Source organism: Rhineura floridana, chromosome 3, assembly GCF_030035675.1.
Source record: "Rhineura floridana isolate rRhiFlo1 chromosome 3, rRhiFlo1.hap2, whole genome shotgun sequence".
NCBI lineage: Eukaryota > Metazoa > Chordata > Lepidosauria > Squamata > Rhineuridae > Rhineura > Rhineura floridana.
This window is the reverse complement of record NC_084482.1, coordinates 225,344,137-225,364,680: the sequence shown is the minus strand read 5'-3', so window position 1 is coordinate 225,364,680 and position 20,544 is coordinate 225,344,137. Positions and strand designations below refer to the sequence as shown.

Genomic DNA, 20,544 nt, shown 5'->3' with positions numbered 1-20,544 from the left:
AATGCTTATGATGTATCATGGCCTTCCACATGAGGAAGATAATAGAGTTTCAATCCCCTAAATAGCTTTTTGAGGGGGGAATTGCAGTGAAATTAGACACAGCTTGGGAATTGTAGTGCAACCAGATATAGTATGGGAATTGTAGTGCATGAAGTGTTAATTTGATACAGTATAGAATGTGTTAACCTGATATAATATAGAACCAGAAAAACAAAATTCCTAAGGTGCCTGTGGTTGCTAAATGTTCATTTCGTGCTTGATGCTTAAATGTCAGCTTACCCATGTAACGGGATATTATTCAAGTAGATAGTGGTTGGAATGCATTGCGTCAACTGGAGAAAGCAGAGACAGGACGGATGAGCAAAAAACACTGATAACCAAAGCCAGGGCATTGGCTCAATGCAAGGCAATGGAGAAACCTGGAAAGTTACTAACAAGATGGGAGGGGCTGTGTTTGGAGGGCTTCAGAGCATATATAACTTGTAACTGTGTAATCATGCTTTAGACTGGTTCTCAGGCATGAGCCAAAGAACCTAGTCTCCTTTTGCAAAAGCTATTGGTAATCAATAAAGGTGTTGACTTATACTTTGGTCTCCCATCTGGTGTGTGTTTGGAGCCTCCTCCAGATGCAAAGAACCGCTTTTGTGTAACAAGAAGAATTGTAAGTAAGGTTCCATGGTGAACGACCCTAATGAGTAAAGGAGTCCAAGGCAGGTGGGAGTTTCTAAAAGAGGAAATTCTAAAGGCACAATGGCAAACAATTCCGTCAAGGAAAAAAGGGGGAAGACAGCAGAAGAAGCCAATGTGGCTTCACAGAAAGCTTAGAGATGACCTGAAAACGGAAAAAGACACATACAGGAAGTGGAAGGAAGAGTACAGGCAGGTATCACGGAATTGCAGGGATGGCGTCAGGAAGGCTAAAGCTGAGAATGAGCTGAGGCTAACGAGATGCTAAAAGTCACAAAAAAGCTTTCTTCAGGTACATCCACAGTAAAACACAGAAAAAAGAAATGGTGGAACAGCTACTCAATGAGAATGGCAAAATGATAACAGATGACAAAGAAAAGGTAGAAGTGCTCAATTCCTGCTTTGTCTCAGTCTTTTCCCAAAACAGGATCTATGACCCTCCTGAGAAACATGAAGTGGAAGGGGCAGGATTGCAGCTTGAGATTGATAGAAAAATGGTCAAGAAATACCTAATCACTTTCAACGAGTTCAAACCTCCAGGGCCCGACGAACTGCATCCTAGAGTATTGAAGGAACTGGCTGAAGAACTCTCAGAACCTCTGTCTATTATCTTTGCGAAATCATGGAGGATGGGTGAAGTGCCAGATGACTGGAGGAGGGCTAATGTTGTCCCCATCTTCAAAAAGGGCAAGAAGGAGGAACCTGGGAACTACAGACCAGTCAGCCTAACATGAATCCCTGGAAAAATTCTGGAGCAGATTATAAAGCACTCAATCTGTAAGCACCTTGAAAGCAATGCAGTGATTACTAGGAGCCAACATGGATTTATAAAGAACAAATCCTGCCAAACTAATCTAATTTTTTTATCAGGTAACCTCCCGATCTATAGGAATGCTGTGGACATAATATATTTCGGCTTCAACCAAGCTTTTAACAAAGTACCCCATGATATTCTGATTAGTATGCTGGCTAAATGTGGGCTGGATGGAAAACATCAGATTGATCTACAGTTGGCTACAGAATTGTACTCAAAGAATGCTTATCAATGGTTTGTTCTCAAAATGGGGGGAGGTTACAAGTGAGGCGTCGTAGCACTCGGTCCTGCGTCCAGTGCTCTTCAACATTTTTATTAATGACTTGGATGAGGAGCTGCAGGGAATGCTTTTCAGATTTGCAGATGATACAAAATTGAAAGGAATACCTAATACCTTGGGAGACAAAACAAAATTCAAAGGGATCTTGATAGGCTGGAGCATTGGGTCGAAAACAACAGAATGAAATTTGACAGGGACAAGTGCAAAGTTCTACACCAAGGGGAAAAAAAACTAAATGCAGATGAGGAATACTTGGCTCAGCAATACAACATGAGAGAAGGATCTTGGGATTGTTGTTGATCAAAAGCTGAATATGAGCCAACAATGTGATGTATCTGCAAAAAAGACAAATGCTACTTTAGGCTGTATTAACAGAAGTATAGTTTCCTTTTTTTTTTTTTTTTTCAATAATTTTTATTCAGATTTTCATAAAACATACAAGACGAAATCATAAAACATTCAAAGACAAAAAACAAAATCAAAAATAGTTAAACAAAAAAAAAAAAGAAAAAAAAAAAAATAAAAAATAAAGAGTAAAATATTGACTTCCCATTTGTCAAAGATCAAATCAGTTATAAGTCTATAATATATAACAATCCTGTCTCTTAAGTCATATTATAAAATCACTTTCCTCCAGTAGTTATCTTACTTAATCATCAAATCTCATAAACATTACTTTATTCTTTCCACAAAAAGTCAAAGAGAGGTTTCAATTCTTTAAGAAATATATCTATCAATTTTTTTTTTCCAGATAAGCATATCGATTAATCCATCTCATTACTAATTATGATAATCTTATTGTCATAACCATAGTCAAAATAAACATTTCAATTAATCCATCACATCAGAATCTGTTAGATTCAGTAATTTCAGTAGCCATTGTTCTATTATCCCTATTAGTTCCATTTTCCATCTTCCATCTTCAGTAGTCTTGTTAAGTCCAGTAATTTCAGTATCCAATCTTCCATTATCAGTATTCCATAATAATCTTGCTGTCAAAGCCATAGTCATATAGTAAGAGTCTGATGGGAATTACCTCTATCCCAAATATTTTCTTGCCATCCATTCTGAATAGGTTGCTGAAATACTGCTGTAAAATCATATCTCTGTTCTTTTTTTCAAAATACACTGGGTCATCTCTTGAAAGTTTTTCCATTGTCACATGGCTGCAGTTAATTCCATAGATTTTCTCTATATTGGGCTCCATCACATCATTCCAGTCCAGAAGATTATCCATGCCATTGATAACTTTATCTCTAGAATCTTCATTAATTTCTTCAGAGATAACATTGAGTTCCAAACAATAGATTTTATTTCTAAAGTCCATAGACTCCAAATCTTGTTCCTGTTCCACGTTTGTTCCAATCTCCGGGATCTCCTCTCTCACAGGGACCCCTGTTCCAGTCTCCAGGGTCTCCTCTCTCACAGGGACCCCTGTTCCAGTCTCCAGGGTCTCCTCTCTCACAAGGACCCCTATGTCTTTAATCTCCTGTGTCTCCAAACAATAGATTTTGTTTCTAAAGTCCATAGACTCCAAATCTTTTTCCTGTTCCACGTTTGTTCCAATCTCCGGGGTCTCCTCTCTCACAGGGACCCCTTCCAGGGTCACCTCTCTCACAGGGACCCCTATATCTTTAATCTCCTGCTTCATTTTACTCAATTCAATTTTCAGCTCCTTACAACCCTGTCGCAGGTTTTGTTTCGTTATCTCAATCTCATCCATTATTTTCTGAAACATAGTTATTTCCAGATTCTCAGCCACTTTCTTAATTGCCATTTTAAAAGAAAAATATAGGAAAACCACTTCTTATTTCAGCAACAATTGGGTTAATACTCCAAACTTGGTGACATCACAGTATAAACAGAGCAGACAGCCTTATCTCTCCATGCTTAAGTAAACAAAATGCAGTTCCCAGGATCGAAACAATTAATGGCGGTCGTCAGGAAACAGATTCGTCAAAATAAAATAGACCAAAAAGAGAGTAGTCTCAGACAATATAATATTCTTCAAAATAAAAATCTGGAATAGAAATCCCTCTTCTGTGTATATCTTTAGAATGCAAATCCAGGACAGCTTTTTGCAACAAAAACAGAGATAAGCTATTAATTAGTGAGTAGCAGAGAGAAGTTATGGCTCCCCAGTGAGATGTCAAAAACCGATCAATCTGGCAAATCTCTTTTAAACAGCAACAATTTAAGTCAAGTAAAAGAAAAATATAGAAAGAAGGGTGCTTGCCTGTTAGTGCGTTCTCTCTTAGAAGATAAGATGAACGTTCGCTTTATCAGATAGAGCTTGTTGTTGAAAATCCGTCCCACCTTCGTCGGCTGGACCTCGTCCCATAAATTAATGAGATCTGGTCGTCCCAACAAAAATAGGCTTTGAGGTTAATCTCTTCGTTTCTCCCTACCCGGGAGAAGTTTAATCAGTCAAAAAAAAAAAAAATCTGACTGATATATCTGAATAAGCTTCTTTTGAGGCAGGAGCCCGTCTCAAAAGCAGGCACAGGCTAAGTCACCCTTCCCGGAAGTCAAAAAAAAAAAACAGAAGTATAGTTTCCAAATCACTTGAAGTATTGGTTCCCCACTATTCAGCACTTTTGAGGCCTCATCTTGAGTATTGCATCCAGTTCTGAACACCACGTTAAGAAGGATGCAGACAAACTGGAACAGGTTCAGAGGAGGGCAACAAGGATGATCAGGGGATTGGAAACAAAGCCCTGTGAGGAGAGATTGAAAGAACTGGGCATGTTTAGCCTGGAGAAGAGTGAGGGAGATATGATGGCTCTCTTCAAATACATGAAAGGTTGCCACACAGAGGAGGACCAGAATCTCTTCTCGATCGTCCCGGAGTGCAGGACACGGAATAATGGGCCCAAGTTACAGGAAGCCAGATTTCAACTGAACATCAGGCCAAATTTCCGTTAGAACTGTACGACAATGGAGCCAATGACCTCAGGAGGTGGTGGGCTCTCCAGTCCTAGAGGCCTTCAAGAGGCAGCTGGACAACCACCTGTCGGGGATGGTTTAAGTTGGATTCCTGCATTGAGCAGGGAGTTGGACTCAATGGCCTTATAGGCCCCTTCCAACTCTATGGTTCTATGATTTTATAGGATTTGTTACTCCATCTGTGTAGCAGTGTCAGAAAACCTTCACGGGTCTCCCTATATACCCTGATAAGTCTCAAGAACTCACCAATTTCCTAAACAAATGGAAAATTGTCCTGCTTGGGAGTGCCCCATGACTTGTCATTTACCAACCCAGGTTCTTGTGTTATGTGCCTTCAAGTCGATTACAACTTATGGTGACCCTATGAATCAGTGACCTCCAGTAGCATCTGTCATGAACCACCCTGTTCAGATCTTGTAAGTTCAGGTCTGTGGCTAGGACTGAAACAGTGAAAATCAGGAGGAAGAACACTGGGAATGTCAACTGGGGCTCAAAAAGAGATTGTGCCTGACTGACGGAGTTCATGTCTTTGCTTAATTTTACTTTGATGGCCTTGGAGCCCAAATTGCTTTTTTGCCTTTTCTTGGAGAGGAGAAGAGATCTCTTGCTTGGACCATCTCCCTCTGTCAAGACTTTGAAGATGCTCTGGGCCATTTTCTCTTTTTTGGGCCTGGGGTTTTGGCTCATGGAATAGTGGCAGTTTTTACTTTCCTGAAAGAAATATATTTATATTTTGATTTACTTTCTATTTACTCCCTGGAGAGGCTGAGACCAATTTAAAACAAAGAGGATTTTAAACTTTTCTCCTGTTATTCATTTTTATTTATTTATTATTTTATTTATACCCCTCCCTTCCTCCCAGCAGGAGCCCAGGGCGGCCAACAGAAACACTAAAAAACTTTAAAACATCATAAAAAGACCTTAAAATACATTAAAATAAAACAACATTAAAAACATTAAAAAAAACTTTTAAAACATCTTTTTTAAAAAAAAAAAAGGGTCAAAGACATATTAAAAGCAATTCTAACGCAGACACAGACTGGGATAGGTCGCAACTTAAGAGGCTTGTTGGAACATGAACCAATTGCCCATTTGGACGATTTGGGATCCTGGATTCATCTTTCCCAGTTCCGTGGATCGCTGCTTAGAGAGGTTGACGGAATCTATGTTTACCTCATGCCTCATAGTGATATACATGCTTTGTCAGTGGCTGTTTGCTGAATTATTTTCATTTGCCAATTTCAGATCATTCTTTTCCACGCATATGCACTTCTGCCATATTTGTTATGCATTCTTTCGGCATATAAGCAGGCTATAAATGAAAATGATAATGCTCATATGTTCTTAAAATAATCATCTCTCTGTTTTGATAGAGATAAATCTTTTGTGTATTTTTTTCTTATTTGCCCTCACTCTGCTCGCTGTAGGGAGTGAAGTTTAGAGACCTATTTTCAACCCTCTGCAGTCTGGACAGCCCCCCCAACAGCTGCAAGCCCAGCAGAGGCCCGTCAGAGTCTGCCTTGAGGCTTTGGCTTGGGGGGGGGGAGGGTTGCAGGCACAGAAACCTGGATTCCTTGAGAGGAGATCCTTTCTCCCCCCCCCCTTTTTGGAGAGCTCGTTCTCCTCCCCTCACCGCAGCCATGCAAGGCTGTTTCCTCCGCAGAAAGGCGCCCTGCAGCCCCCACCCCGGCATATTCCAAGGAGGCTTGTGCCATCATGCTGCAGTTTTTGCAGGTGGGGTGCACGGCCCCGGCCCCTCTCTATGGGTTCTGAGAGGGGAGGGGAGCTTTTTTGGTGGGGGGAATCTTTGTCCTCCTGCCCCCCCCGTCTCATCACCCCCACTTTTGCATCTTTACCTCTTTGTCCTCTCCAGCCATCCTCCTTCCTGGCCTCTTTCCATAGGGAATCTCACTGGGCCGATTTCCCGCCCTGCGATACAAAGGGGGGTGTCCCCTGAAGCCCCTCCCCTCACTTTTAAAAAAAATTCTCTTGCCTTTCTAGGACTTTCCTCTCCCACTCACTTGTCACACTTCAGGTTCCTTTTCGAATGCAGAGACCCCCTAGACCTATGGTTTTAGAGCAGTGCCTCCACTCCAGCCGCCCCACTTTAGGGACTTCTGTGTTCCAATGGGAACTGGACGCAACCCAGACTTCAGTTGCTGCTACCAGCATGGTAAATCCAGTATCATAGAGGACACCAGGACACCCTATCATTTTCTGGGGTGTTCGATTTGTCTTGGCCGAGAGCAAATTTTGTGGTAAGCTACCCCAGATACTTTTTTTCTTCACTTTTTGCATCTTTTGTTTTGTGCGCAAAAATGCATTTATACATGCCCTGCACTCAACAAAAGCTCTGAGCAAGGTGGGAAGCACTGGCATCTCCTGGAGGACACCTTCCCCTTCCCTGGAGTGTATGATTTGCAGGGCCGGTTCTAAAGGGCAGCCAGGTGGGGCACTGGCCGAGGGCTCCTGGGGCTACAGGGGCCCCTGCGCTCCCCTTCCGCAATCCGTGGCAGGATTGCTGCTGTGGATAGCAGGACAGGAGCTTCAGAGCCACCCGCCATTCCTCTGCTTCACCTACCTTTCTCTCTGCTGTATTTTTGTGGCTGCACGCGCTGTGCACAGGTTTGCCATCAATCAAGATGGCAGCTAAGGTTTCCTGAAGGGGCTGAAGCCTCTGTCGCCATCTTGGTTGATGGCAGCAATGCATGCATGTATTCAGGGGATTATGACCCTCAATTACAGTTATGCTAAATTCCTAGAGATCTGGATTGTTTTCTGCAGGACAGCAGAAGCAATGGCCTCTCCACCAGGGAAGATCAGCAGAAAAGGCTTAAAGACAAACCTAGAGCAGCTTTGAAATATACATTAAAATTATCAACAAAAGTCAAAGGTTAAATACAATGTAACATCAAAAATGTCAAGATATAAACAAAATCAGCCATTTAAAATTATACATTGTAAAAAAAACCTGCATATGGAAATACAAGTCAGCATTGCAGGTCTGGGCAATCTTCCCCAAGCAAAAACTTTTTTAGCAGGCACCAAAAATAATCTAGCCAAGGTGCTGGCCTGACATCAAGCAGCAGGGAGTTCCAGAGTGTATGGGTGCAGCCGTACTAAAACATTCATTCCTTACAACTGTAGAACGAACATTATGCAGCCCTCCCCTTGGAGAGGAATGTCAGTCATAGCCATGGCTTTGTCCATTGCCTAAAAACTCAGAAAGGCCAGAACCGGTGAGCTCCTAACACAATACAGGGGAACAGCACTTGCACCTTTTGCCTCATATTTCATGTTCCACAAATGCTAGAAATTTACTCTCTTTAAAATGAAACCTGAGAATCAGGCTTATGAATCCTCCCATGGACAGCCCATGTTTTCAGTGTTGAAGGAGATGGTGGGGCTGGAGTGCTCCCTCCTGACACACATCATGATCAGAGGGGAGGTTTTATACATAATAATAATAATAATAATAATAATAATAATAATAATAATAATAATAAACTTTATTTCTACCCCGCCCTTTTTCCAATAGGACTCAGAGCGGCTTACAACTAAAAACAACACCATTTAAACATACAGAAATATACAATTAAAATAGAATTAAACTATGAGAAAAATTAAAAACCATAAAACATATGTTAAAAACAGCGGACAATTTAAAATAATAAAATCATATACTGTAGACACCAATCCTATGACATTTAATCTTGGTCGTTCTCTATCCCAATTACCCGTTGAAATAAAACAGTCTTTACTTGTCGCCGGAAAGATGGCAAGGAGAGAGCTAATCGCACCTCACTCGGAAGGGAGTTCCATAGCCTAGGGGCAGCCACTGAAAAGGCCCTATCTCATGTCCGCGTCATATGTACTTGCGAAGGTGTGGGGAGCACAAGAAGGGCCTCACCCGAAAATCTCAAATCCCGGACAGGTTCATGTAGGGAGATACGATCTGTCAAATAGCCTGGACCTGAGCCGTATAGGGCTTTGTAGGTCTAAACCAGCACTTTGAATTGTGACCAGAAACAAATTGGCAGCCAGTGAAGCTGTTGTAATAGGGGAGTTGTATGGTCCCTGTAACCAGCCCCGGTTAGCACTCTGGATGCAGCTCTTTGTACCAATTTAAGTTTCCGAACAGTCTTCAAAGGCAGCCCCACGTAGAGCGCATTACAGTAGTGTAAGCGGGATGGCTACACATGGCTCCCCAGTCACAGCGCTTTGAGGGCTATTGATGCAAATCACACATGTCTTTCACCTGCTTGGGGACTCATTTGCAAGTACAATCCCTCCTCAGCAAGATGCTTCAAAGGGTTGTGGGAGGAGGGGGGAGGCAACATCCGTCCTGCCAGTCACTTCCTATTTTGAATACCAACGTCATATACTCACCCTCCACCACCTTTGTTTTATTTTTATTCCATATTTATGCTTGTTCCTTTTTTTTGAGTGGGTTCAATTTTTATTATTAGAACACAAAGTCACCCCCCCTTCCCACCCCACCCCCTTCCTTAGTTCTAGGGCAGCTGAGATTTCCTTTTCGCTGGTTAATTGTTTTGGGGTTGGGCTTTTGCAAAGAGTCTTTCCAGGGCTTCCTTGTCCCTCGATCCTTCTCACTTCACTTATAGGCCTGGTATCTGTGAGCGATTTCACTCCATGTTTAAACTTGTCTGGCCACTGGAGCTCTGTCAGGGGAATAGGAGTCTCCTCTCAGCCCCCTTCACAAACTACACTTCCCAGGATTCTCTGAGGGAAGCCATGACTGTCTCAAGTGAAATCAAAGCCTGGTGTGGGTGTGGCCCCCTGATTAGCCAAGCCCAGCAGCTGTGAGTCTGGATTTGAGAACAGTTGGTTCATACTGAGCATGCCCGCCCTTATCATTGGCTTCAAGCTCCAGACAAGATGGGGACCTTCTGGCCCTTGAGATGTTATTGGACCCCACCTCCCATCAGCCCCAGCCAGCACAGCCAATGGGGAGGGAAGATGAGAGATGGAGCCCAACAGCATCTGAAGAGCCAAAAGTATGCACAGGGCAGACACAAGCAAGCCCCCCTTGTTGAAAGCAAGGTCCTTAATTTGCCCCAGCAGGCAAATGGCTGGTGACCAGATAGAGCCAGAAGCTGGAAGCTGATTGGAAAATTTATTTAACATACATCAGCATCTGCTGTGCATCTCAATTTAGGAAAGATGTGACCACAAGGAAAGCAAAGAGAAATTAACAGCATATTATGCAGAAATGAATCTTGGGGAAGAGAAAAAAATGAAGAACAATGTTTGCCAGTAAGATAAAATGCAACAATTACACGGAAAAACAAAACAGAATGCAAATAACACACCCTAAATACAAAGATGGGATAGCTATTCTGTGCCAAGATTACAGCCTGTTATTTTGGGATTAATTACATTTGGACTCTGAAACTTAACTCTACCTATTTTCTCTTTGGGGTTTCCATGGTAGCTGTCTGTCACCTGATGGGCATAGGAATTCTGGGCTAGATGGACTTTAGCGCAGTTTCCCATTCTTGAACCAGGTGGAAGATCTGCTATGCCACAGCAGGATCATCAGAGACAGCCCCTGCAGGACCAAGAGGCCTTCATGCCTACTTAAACACTGCATTTGCTCTGCTTGAATACTTCTAGCTGCACAACTGCTGTCTCACACTTACCTTTCCCCCCGTTTTTTTACCTGTAGGGGATGCCAACTCTGGTGGGATCTCACATTCACCACTATCTCCTACCCATGAGCTCCAATGAAGAAGCACCAAACAACCATTTTGTATCATTAACCCTTAACCAGGTAAAGAAAAAAAACTGCCAGCCAGCACCACAACAATATAGGTTTGGTGCTATCAGCTTTCTCTTGTAGAGATGTAGTTGTAATTTTTTTTAAAAAAAGAATGCATGTTTATTTATTTATGCCATTTATATCCCATCTTTCCACCAAGGAGCTCAAGGTGGCATACAAACATGGCTGTCCCCCTCCTAGTTTTATCCTCAGAACAACCCTGTGAGGTAGGTAAGGCTGAGAGAGTGACTGGTGCAAAGTCACACAGTAAGCCTCATGGCAAGAGAGGATTTCAACTTTGGTCACCCAGGTCTCAGTCTGACCACTCTAACCACTACACCATACTGTCTCTCAAAATGCTGACAAAACTCATCCTCCAAATGTTTTAAGCATATATCTAGAAATAATCAACTCCTCTCAGTACTGTTCCTTTTGCAACTATCATCTTAATATTCCACTTCCCTCACACAGGACTTCAGGGATAGGCTTCTCCTAATCTGAAACAGCTCCTCATTAGCAATGATGTTTCACTCAACAAAGAAAAAAAAAAAGATCAAACTCTGCCACAAGGCCTGATGTTAATGTTGGGGAAATTCTTTATATACAAACAATAAGCAAAATATATTCTTTTATAAAGCTATAAAGGTTTATAACATTTTAATAGTTTAATTTAACATTTAATAAGTTTAGTAGCCAGCCAGAACCCTTTTTCTTCTTGGAGCTGTCTTCCCTGACTGTGCTGGTTTGTTTGGAACAACTTGTACTCTAAACAATTATGATAACACTGAATAGACACTGAACATCTTTGTGCTCTCCAAGACGTAGGAAGGATTGCATTAGCTGGAATGCTTAGCTGACAGTGGAAATGTACTTTTATGTGAAGTACTGAACATTGCCAAATTCACTAGAACACGATGCAGAAAGTACAGTACCTATGCAATACCTGTGCAATACTGTAATGTCTATGTCATACTGATGTGGAACCTCCTGATTGGTAGAAGCTAAAGTCTTTGTCCTGAAATGTATAAAAACCCCAGGCAACCAGTGCCATGTTGCAGTTCTCCACTCACTAAGAAGGAGATTGACCAAGCGTACACTTGTCATCCAATAAAGGCCTACCTTTTTGCTGCAAGCCTGTGTTCTTCGATTTTACTAAAGGACCCCCAGTCCAATGAACTACAAAATTCCCCGTCATCAACTCTGTCCCTGCATTTATTCAGGAAACACCACCACAGGATGACTTACAGTGATGATGATGGTTAAATTTATTACCCATCCTTCATCAGCAGAGTGGACTGCAACCTAGTAATGCTAGCCACATCAAGGTTTAGTGATTTGCATCTGCCTAAATAGTTTAAGTTAATATCTGACAGCAACACCATTCTTCATTTTGTTACGAAGGACAAACAGCTCAATCAATAATGAACCATGCTTACTGTTTATGTTGGAGGGGGAAGATCCCTCAGAGTGTGGGAGGAGATTAAGGGAGCATGGAATGACAGTAGGGGTCCTCATGAGAATTTAATTGGTTGACAGTTGGAAGTGGGTGGTGGGTAGAAGGGATTAATGGAGGACTAAGGAAAGCTATTCCACCTATCCCAGATTTCAGTTGACTGTGAATTCGGTTTCATTGTTGCTCAAATCAATACTTTGGGCATTGGATTCAAAATCATCCATGTCAACAGTCTCTAGGAGCAGATATAATGTTGCAAGGCTATAATCTATAGGGCCATGATGCAGCCACTTCATTTCATGTAAAGTAATATTTTTGCTATGAATGAAACTCTTTTCACACTCCACACATTTTTGTTTTGTTCTTTGTGTAGGTTCTTTTGGGTTCAGTAAGATGCCACTGATTAAGGTAACAGCTCACACTGACCCTTTCCAGTCAAAGAACTTTTGCAGTTCTCCCTGCGGGTTTTTTGATGTCGAGTAAGTTGCTGACTCTGACTGAAGCACTTTCCACATTCCATACATTTAAATAGTTTGTTCCCTGTATAGTTTCTTTGATGGAAAGTAAGGCTTCCACTGCAACTGAAACCTTTCCCACAGTCCATACATTCTTATGGTTTCTCTCCTGTGTGGATTCTATGGTGTAAAGCAAGGTTTTGGCTGTGACTGAAACTTTTTCCACACTCTATGCATTTATATGGTTTCTCTCCTGTGTGTGTTCTTTGATGTAAAGTAAGTTTACTCCTTACACTAAAGCTCTTTCCACACTCCATACATTTATATGGTTTCTCTCCTGTGTGGGTTCTTTGATGTAAAGTAAGTTTACTCCTTACACTAAAGCTCTTTCCACACTCCATACATTTATATGGTTTCTCTCCTGTGTGGGTTCTTTGATGTAAATTAAGGCAATCACTACGAATGAAACTCTTTCCACACTCCATACACATATAAGGCTTCTCCCCTGTGTGGGTTCTGTGATGTAAAGTAAGTTGTTGGCTGTGAGTGAAACTTTTTCCACACTCCAAGCATTTATATGGTGTCTCTCCTGTGTGGGTTGTTTGATGGGAGGACAGGCTTACACTATGATTGAAACTTTTTCCACACTCCAGACACTTATATGGTTTCTCCCCTGTGTGGATTCTGTGATGTGAAGTAAGGTGTTGGCTCTGAGTGAAACTTTTTCCACACTCCAAGCATTTATATGGTTTTTTTCCTGTGTGGGTTCTTTCATGAACGGTTAGCACTTCTCTTCTACTGAAGCCCTTTCCACACTCTATGCATGAATATGGTTTCTCTCCAGTATGAGTTCTTTGATGTGAAGTGAGGTTTCCGCTCTGACTAAAACTCTTTCCACACTGCGAACATTTATATGGCTTCTCCCCTGTATGAGTTCTTTGATGGAAAGTAAGGCTTCTACTACCAATGAAACTCTTTCCACACTCCATGCATTGATATGGTTTTTCTCCTGTGTGGGTTCTTTCATGTACAGTTAGACCTTTTCTGGAGCTGAAGCTCTTTCCACACTCTATGCATTCATATGGTTTCTCTCCTGTGTGGGTTCTTTGATGTACAATAAGGGTTCCACCACGACTGAAACTCTTTCCACACTGCAGACACTTATATGGTTTCTCTCCTGTGTGGATTCTGTGATGTGAAGTAAGGTTTTGGCTCTGACTGAAACTTTTTCCACACTCCAAGCATTTATATGGTTTTTCTCCTGTGTGAGTTCTTTCATGGACGTTTAGCCCTTTTCTTCCACTGAAGCACTTTCCACACTGTATGCATGTATATGGTTTCTCTCCTGTGTGAGTTCTTTGATGTGAAGTGAGGTTTCCGCTCTGACTAAAACTCCTTTCACACTGCGAATATTTGTATGGTTTCTCCCCTGTATAGGTTCTTTGATGGAAAGTAAGGCTTCTACTATCAATGAAACTCTTTCCGCACTCCATGCATTTATATGGTTTTTCTCCAGTGTGAGTTCTTTAATCTACAGTTAGATCTTTTCTGAAGCTGAAGCTCTTTCCACACTCTATGCATTCATATGGTTTCTCTCCTGTGTGCGTTCTTTGATGTACAATGAGGGTTCAACCATGACTGAAACTCTTTACACACTCCAGGCACTTGTATGGCTTCTTCCCTGTGTGGGTTCTGTGATGTGAAGTAAGGTATTTTCTCTGATTGAAAGTTTTTCCAGTCTCTATGCATTTACATGGTTTCGGATTTTTTTAAAGTTTGGTTTATTTTTAATATTTATTTCCCCCCCCCATGGACACTTTCCCTTTCTTTTCCCTTTCTGATCTTACTACTGGATCAACAGTTCATCAACAACAACACTCTGCAAAGTACACAATTTCCTCTTCGTTTAGTTTTTCTGGTGCCTTTTACTGTAGTTGCCTTTTATTCTCAGATGTCTTTTTTCCTGCTTCATTCTTGTTTTTTCCCTAAGACACCATGAAGGGATCCATATGATGCCTTTTTTCCTGCCCTTCACCTATTTGGGCAAGTAAGAAAGAAAAAGAAAAACCTGTTAGGAGTTCAAGGCAGATACAAATGATTGGGTCAGGGTTCAGACCCAAGGACCTGCTTCTCTACATTCAAAGAGCCACAGATTTGGTAAGAGTCACAAGAATAGGTGGTCAGATACAAAGGCAGTGGAGACGCAAGACCAATGCTATACAAACTTTTGCAGCGTGCTGTCCTGAGAGGGGCATTCCTCATGTGCGTATTTTGCCTGCAACCTCTGAATTCCTGTTCCTGTTATAATCTGTCCCTCAATCTACAAGTTATCTCCCATTTAGGCCTCAACAAAGGCAAAGAACAGGATGTGAGAGAAGCTCTCCATCAACCCAATGGGGCCAGATGGAAAAGTGAGGTCCAAAGGTTGCAGGCAGGGAAAAGTAACACAGCAGGATGATAGGAGGCCAGAGGCAAGTGCCATAATTCAAGGCTCCAGTCAAAGAAAAAGGAGCCAAAGTTCAGGCAACGTCCTCCAAACTGAGAAGAGTTTCTTGGATTGAGGAGTCAGCTCTGAGGCCAGGCATTTAACAGTGAAGTCGTGACAGGAACTGGCGCTTGGGATAAGGTGAATGAGTGCTGTGGTAGGCTGGTGCCTTTGAAGCCTAGAGCTCTGTCTGCCAGGATTGCATCGCAAACAGATGCATTTCTTTATTGGGGGATTTATAATCCGCCTCAACAAGGGTCAAGCTCCAGCCAGTCAGGATCAGGACTTTGTGGGAGTTCTCCATCAATCCAACAGGGCCAGAGGCAAGTGTGATGTTTAAAGGCTGCAGGCAGGAGAAGAGGGATCAGAGAAGAAGACAAGTAAGTGCACTGGTAATCTCCTCGCTGGATTACTGTGGAATTCCCTTCCCTTGAATATTAGGCAGGCGCCATCTCTGCTATCTTTTCGGTGCCTTTTGAAGACTTTCCCCTTTCAACAAGCCTTTTAAGTTGAGACCTATCCCAGTCTGTGTCTGTGTTAGAATGGCTTTTAATATGTTTTCTTTAATATGGTTTTAACACTTTTTTAAAAAAAATGTTTTTAAAGCTTTTTTTAAAATGTTTTAAATGTTGTTTTGTTTAAATGTATTTTAAGGTCTTTTTATGATGTTTTAAAGTGATTTTAGCATTTCTGTTTGCCGCCCTGGGCTCCTGCTTGGAGGAAGGGCGGGATATAAAGCCTGCTGTTGCTGCTGCTGTTGGAACACCACCTCCACCACCCTTCCCAGTGGGACTGCTGCCTGGCAGATGTGCCTCCTGCAGGACCAGGTCCCAGGTACCCAGCCAGCTGTGACTGATTTCCATCACCTGTCCCTCTTGGGAGGGATACATAAGCCGGCTGGCTGAGGTGGCCTGGGAGACCCAGGCCCTGCAGGAGAAAGAAAGCATCGCCCAAGGGAAGGAGAGGCTGCTGCTCTTGCTGCTGCTCTTGCTGCTGCTCTTGCTGCTGCTCTTGCTGCTGCTCTTGCTGCTGCTCTTGCTGCTGCTGCCGCCGCCGCCGCCGCCGTGGGACCACCACCTCCACCACCCTTCCCAGAGGGACTTCTGCCTGGCAGGACCAGGCCCCAGGCCTGATCCTGATCAGGGCGTGGACGTTTCTGTTGCTGCCGTTGGGCTGTCCTGGAATGCGAGACTGAAGTGCTGCTGTTGCCTCTTCTGAGGTGTATGCCACCGTTGCTGCTGTCATTATCACCAGGTTGGGGGTCATTGCTGTCTATCGTTCTTGGGTCCCATTACATCAGCTACTACGGATTATCGGCTGCTGAAGCTCCTCGGATGCTGCTGTGTTGTCTGAATGTATGAGTGGGTTGTATGAGTGAGTGTGTGATTGTGTGTATATGCCATGAGTTTTATTATTTATTTTATTTTTATTATGTGCCTGGGCGAGAGGACAGTGTTGTGGGAGGGAGGACCAAAGGGGGCCCCTATTAGTGTAGTGACGGGTAATGGGAGGTATGGCGCTGTGAGTAGGACATGCCAGTTAAGGGGAACTCGCCCCAGACAACTGGTGGCTGTGACGTGTTCCGGTCCTCCTCACACCCACAGGATTGCTGGTAGTTCTATCAGCCAACCCTCGGATCTCCAGTTGCTGCTTTTTAATGCCAGATCGGTAAATAATAAAACCTCCCTCATCCATGACCTAATTGTGGATGAGGCGGCCGATCTGGCATGTATTACCGAGACCTGGGTGAGCGATCTGGGAGGTATTAATCTCTCCCAGTTGTGCCCACCTGGGTATTCGGTTCAGCATCTGGGTAGATCCGAGGGTCGGGGAGGGGGAATCGCTGTGGTCTATAGAAGTTCCATCCCTCTTGTTAGGCACCCTATCCAGATGGCTAATGGTCTAGAGTGTCTGCACATAACGTTGGGTCAGCGAGACAGACTGGGAATTCTGTTGGTGTACCGTCCACCCTGCTGCCCAACAGCCTCCCTAACTGAGCTGACAGAGGTGGTCTCGGATCTATTGTTGCGTTCCCCCAAACTTTTGGTATTGGGGGATCTCAACATTCATGCTGAGGCTGCTTTATCTGGAGCAGCTCAGGACTTCATGACCTCCATGACAGCCATGGGGCTGTCTCAATTTGTTACTGGCCCTACGCATGTGTTGGGGCACACTCTGGACTTGATTTTTGCCACTGGATTAGGGGATGGTGATCTGAGAGTGAGGGATTTTTCATCTATTCCTTTGTCATGGTCAGATCACCGCCTATTAAGGTTTAGACTTACACTGTTTTCTCCCCTCTGCAAGGGTGGAGGACCAATTAAGATGGTCCGTCCCCGGAGACTAATGAATCCTGAGGGTTTTCTGATGGCTCTAGGGAATTTTCCGGCTGATAGAATTGACGGTCCTGTCGAAACCCTGGCCATGCTGTGGAATACGGAAATGGCCCGGGCAGTTGACACGATCGCCCCGGTGCGCCCTCTCCGTTGCAGAGCTCAATTGGCTCCCTGGTTTACTCCGGAGCTAAGAGTGATGAAGCAAGAAAGGAGACGGCTTGAGTGCAAATGGAGGCGAACTCCCGACGGCTGTAATCATGCACTTGTGAAGCTCTCTACCAAACTCTATGTGAAGGCAGTGAGAGCAGCAAAGAAGCAATACTTTGCTGTCTCTATTCAGTCATCCCTTAACCGCCCAGCGGAACTTTATAAAGTTGTCCGGGGACTTTTACACTCTGGTCCCCAGGAAGCAATAACACCATCAATTGCCCGCTGTAATGAGTTTGCGCGACACTTTCGTGATAAGATCATGAACATCCGCCGGGACCTTGACTCCATTATTGTAGCAGTTGATCCTAATGAGGTATCCAGAGCACAGTCTTGTCCTGTTTTATTGGATGAGTTTCAGTTGGTACAGCTCGAGGATGTGGACAAGGTGCTTGGACAGGTGCGGGCGACCACTTCTGCTCTGGATCCTTGCCCCTCATGGCTAATAAAAGCTAGCAGGAATGGAACAGCCGGCTGGGCCAAGGAGGTGATTAATGCCTCTTTACGAGAGGGAGTGGTCCCACCCTGCCTGAAACAGGCGGTGGTGAGACCGCTCCTAAAAAAATCCTCCTTGGACCCTGATAATTTGGACAACTATAGGCCAGTAGCAAATGTCCCATTCCTGGGCAAGGTTCTAGAGCGTGTGGTCGCTCGCCAACTCCAGGCTCTCTTGGATGAAACTGATTATCTAGACCCATTTCAATCGGGCTTTCGGCCGGGGTTTGGTACAGAAACGGCCTTGGTCGCCCTGTATGATGACCTCTGTCGGGAGAAAGACAGAGGGAGTGTAACTCTGTTGGTTCTCCTTGATCTCTCAGCGGCGTTTGATACCATCGACCATGGTATCCTTCTGGAGCGACTTACGGATTTAGGAGTGGGAGGCACTGCTTGGCGGTGGCTCTGCTCCTATCTCGGGAATCGTCTCCAGAAGGTGATGCTGGGGGAACATTACTCGAGTCCCTGGGTACTCCAATATGGGGTCCCGCAGGGTTCAGTTCTGTCCCCCATGCTTTTTAATATCTATATGAAGCCGCTGGGTGAGGTCATCAGGAGTTTTGGAGTGCGTTTCCAGCAATATGCTGATGATACGCAGCTCTACTACTCCTTTTCATCTTCCTCAGGTGAGGCTGTTGATGTACTAGACCGCTGCCTGGCCGCGATAATGGGCTGGATGAGAGCTAATAAACTGAAACTCAATCCTAACAAGACTGAGATGCTGTTGGTGGGAGGACCCTCTGCCCAGATGGTTGACGTTCGACCTGTCCTAGATGGGGTTACACTCCCCCTAAAGGAACAGGTACGTAGTTTGGGGGTCTTATTAGATCCGCTTCTGTCACTTGAGGCTCAGGTAGCCTCGGTGGCACGGAATGCATTCTACCAGCTCCGGCTGGTAGCCCAACTACGACCCTATTTGAGCAAGGAGCATCTTGCCTCAGTTATCCATGCTATGGTAACCTCTAGATTGGACTACTGTAATGCACTCTACGTGGGGCTACCTATGAAGACGGTTCGGAAACTTCAGCTAGTGCAAAATGCTGCGGCCAGAGTTCTCACTGGGACAAAGAAATTTGACCATATAACACCTGTCCTGGCGCAGCTGCACTGGCTACCGATATGTTTCCGGGCCAGATTCAAAGTGTTGGTTCTTACCTATAAAGCCCTAAACGGCATCGGACCGCAATACCTGATGGAGCGCCTCTCTTGCTATGTACCTACCCGTTCACTACGCTCGACGTCGAAGGCCCTTCTCCGGGTCCCAACCCATAAAGAGGCCCGGAGATCAACAACTAGATCTAGGGCCTTCTCGGTGGTGGCCCCCGAACTATGGAATGCCCTCCCAGACGAGATACGCCTGGCGCCTTCTCTGTTATCTTTTCGGCGCCAGGTAAAAACTTACCTTTTCGCCCAGGCTTTTTAAATTTTGTAAATTTTTAAATATTTTAATTTAACATTTTAAACTTAATATGATCTTAATTTAATCTCAATGGCAATTTTATTAATGTTTTATAATTGTACTATATATATATATTTTTTCCACACTTGCTCATATTTTAATTGTGATTTTATTTGTTGTACACCGCCCTGAGAGCTTTCTGCTATAGGGCGGTCTAGAAATGTAATTAAATAAAAAAATAAATAAAAAATAAAAATAAATAATAAATAAAAATGAATAAATATCCATCCATCCTCCCTGTAGGAGCCCAGGGCAGCAAACACAAGTACTAAAAACATTTTAAAACATCATAAAAACAAACTTTAAAGTACATTAAAATAAAACATCTTTTAAAACAACTTTAAAAAAAGATTTAAAACATTTTTTTAAAAAAAGGGTTAAAAACATATTAAATAGCAATTCCAACACAGATGTTGCCTGTCTAATATTTAAGGAAATGGAATTCCACAAGGTAGGGGCCACCACACTAAACATCCGTTTCCTACGTTGTGCAGAACGGACCTCCTAATAAGATGGTATCTGCAGGAGGCCCTCACCTGCACAGAATGGTGATCGACTGGGTATATAAGGGATGAGATGGTCTTTCAGGTATCCTGGCCCCAAGCTGTATAGGGCTTTGTATACCAAAATGAGAACCTTGAACTTCGCCTGATAGCAAATGTGCAGCCAGTGCAATTCTTTCAGCAGTGTGGTGACATGTTGGCGATACCCTGCCCCAGTGAGCAGTCTTGCTGCCACATTTTGCACCAGCTGTAGCTTCCAGACCAACCTCAAGGGCAGCCCCACATAGAGCGCATTACAGTAATCCAGCCTGGAGGTTACCAGTGCATGGACAACTGTGGTCGGACTATCCTGGTCCAGAAACGGTTGCAGCTGTCTTACCAGCCAAAGCTGGTAAAAGGCACTCCTAGCCACTGAGGTCACTTGGGCCTGTAGCGACAAAGATGGATCCAGGAGCACCCCCAGGCTATGGACCTGCTCTTTCAGAGGGAGTACGACCCTGTCCAAAGCAGACAACTGACCAATTATCCAAACTCAGGAACCACCAACCCACAGCACCTCCATCTTGCTAGGATTCAGACTCAGTTTATTGGCCCTCATCCAGCCCACCAGAGTCCAGGCAGCGGTCAAGGGCTTGCACGGCT

At 43.8% G+C, this 20,544-nt stretch overlaps 1 pseudogene; it reads right to left on the bottom strand.

Moving 5' to 3' along the window:
• LOC133381784 (zinc finger protein 850-like) overlaps window positions 1-20,544 on the bottom strand; it is a 42,232-nt pseudogene that overhangs the window by 15,998 nt on the left and 5,690 nt on the right.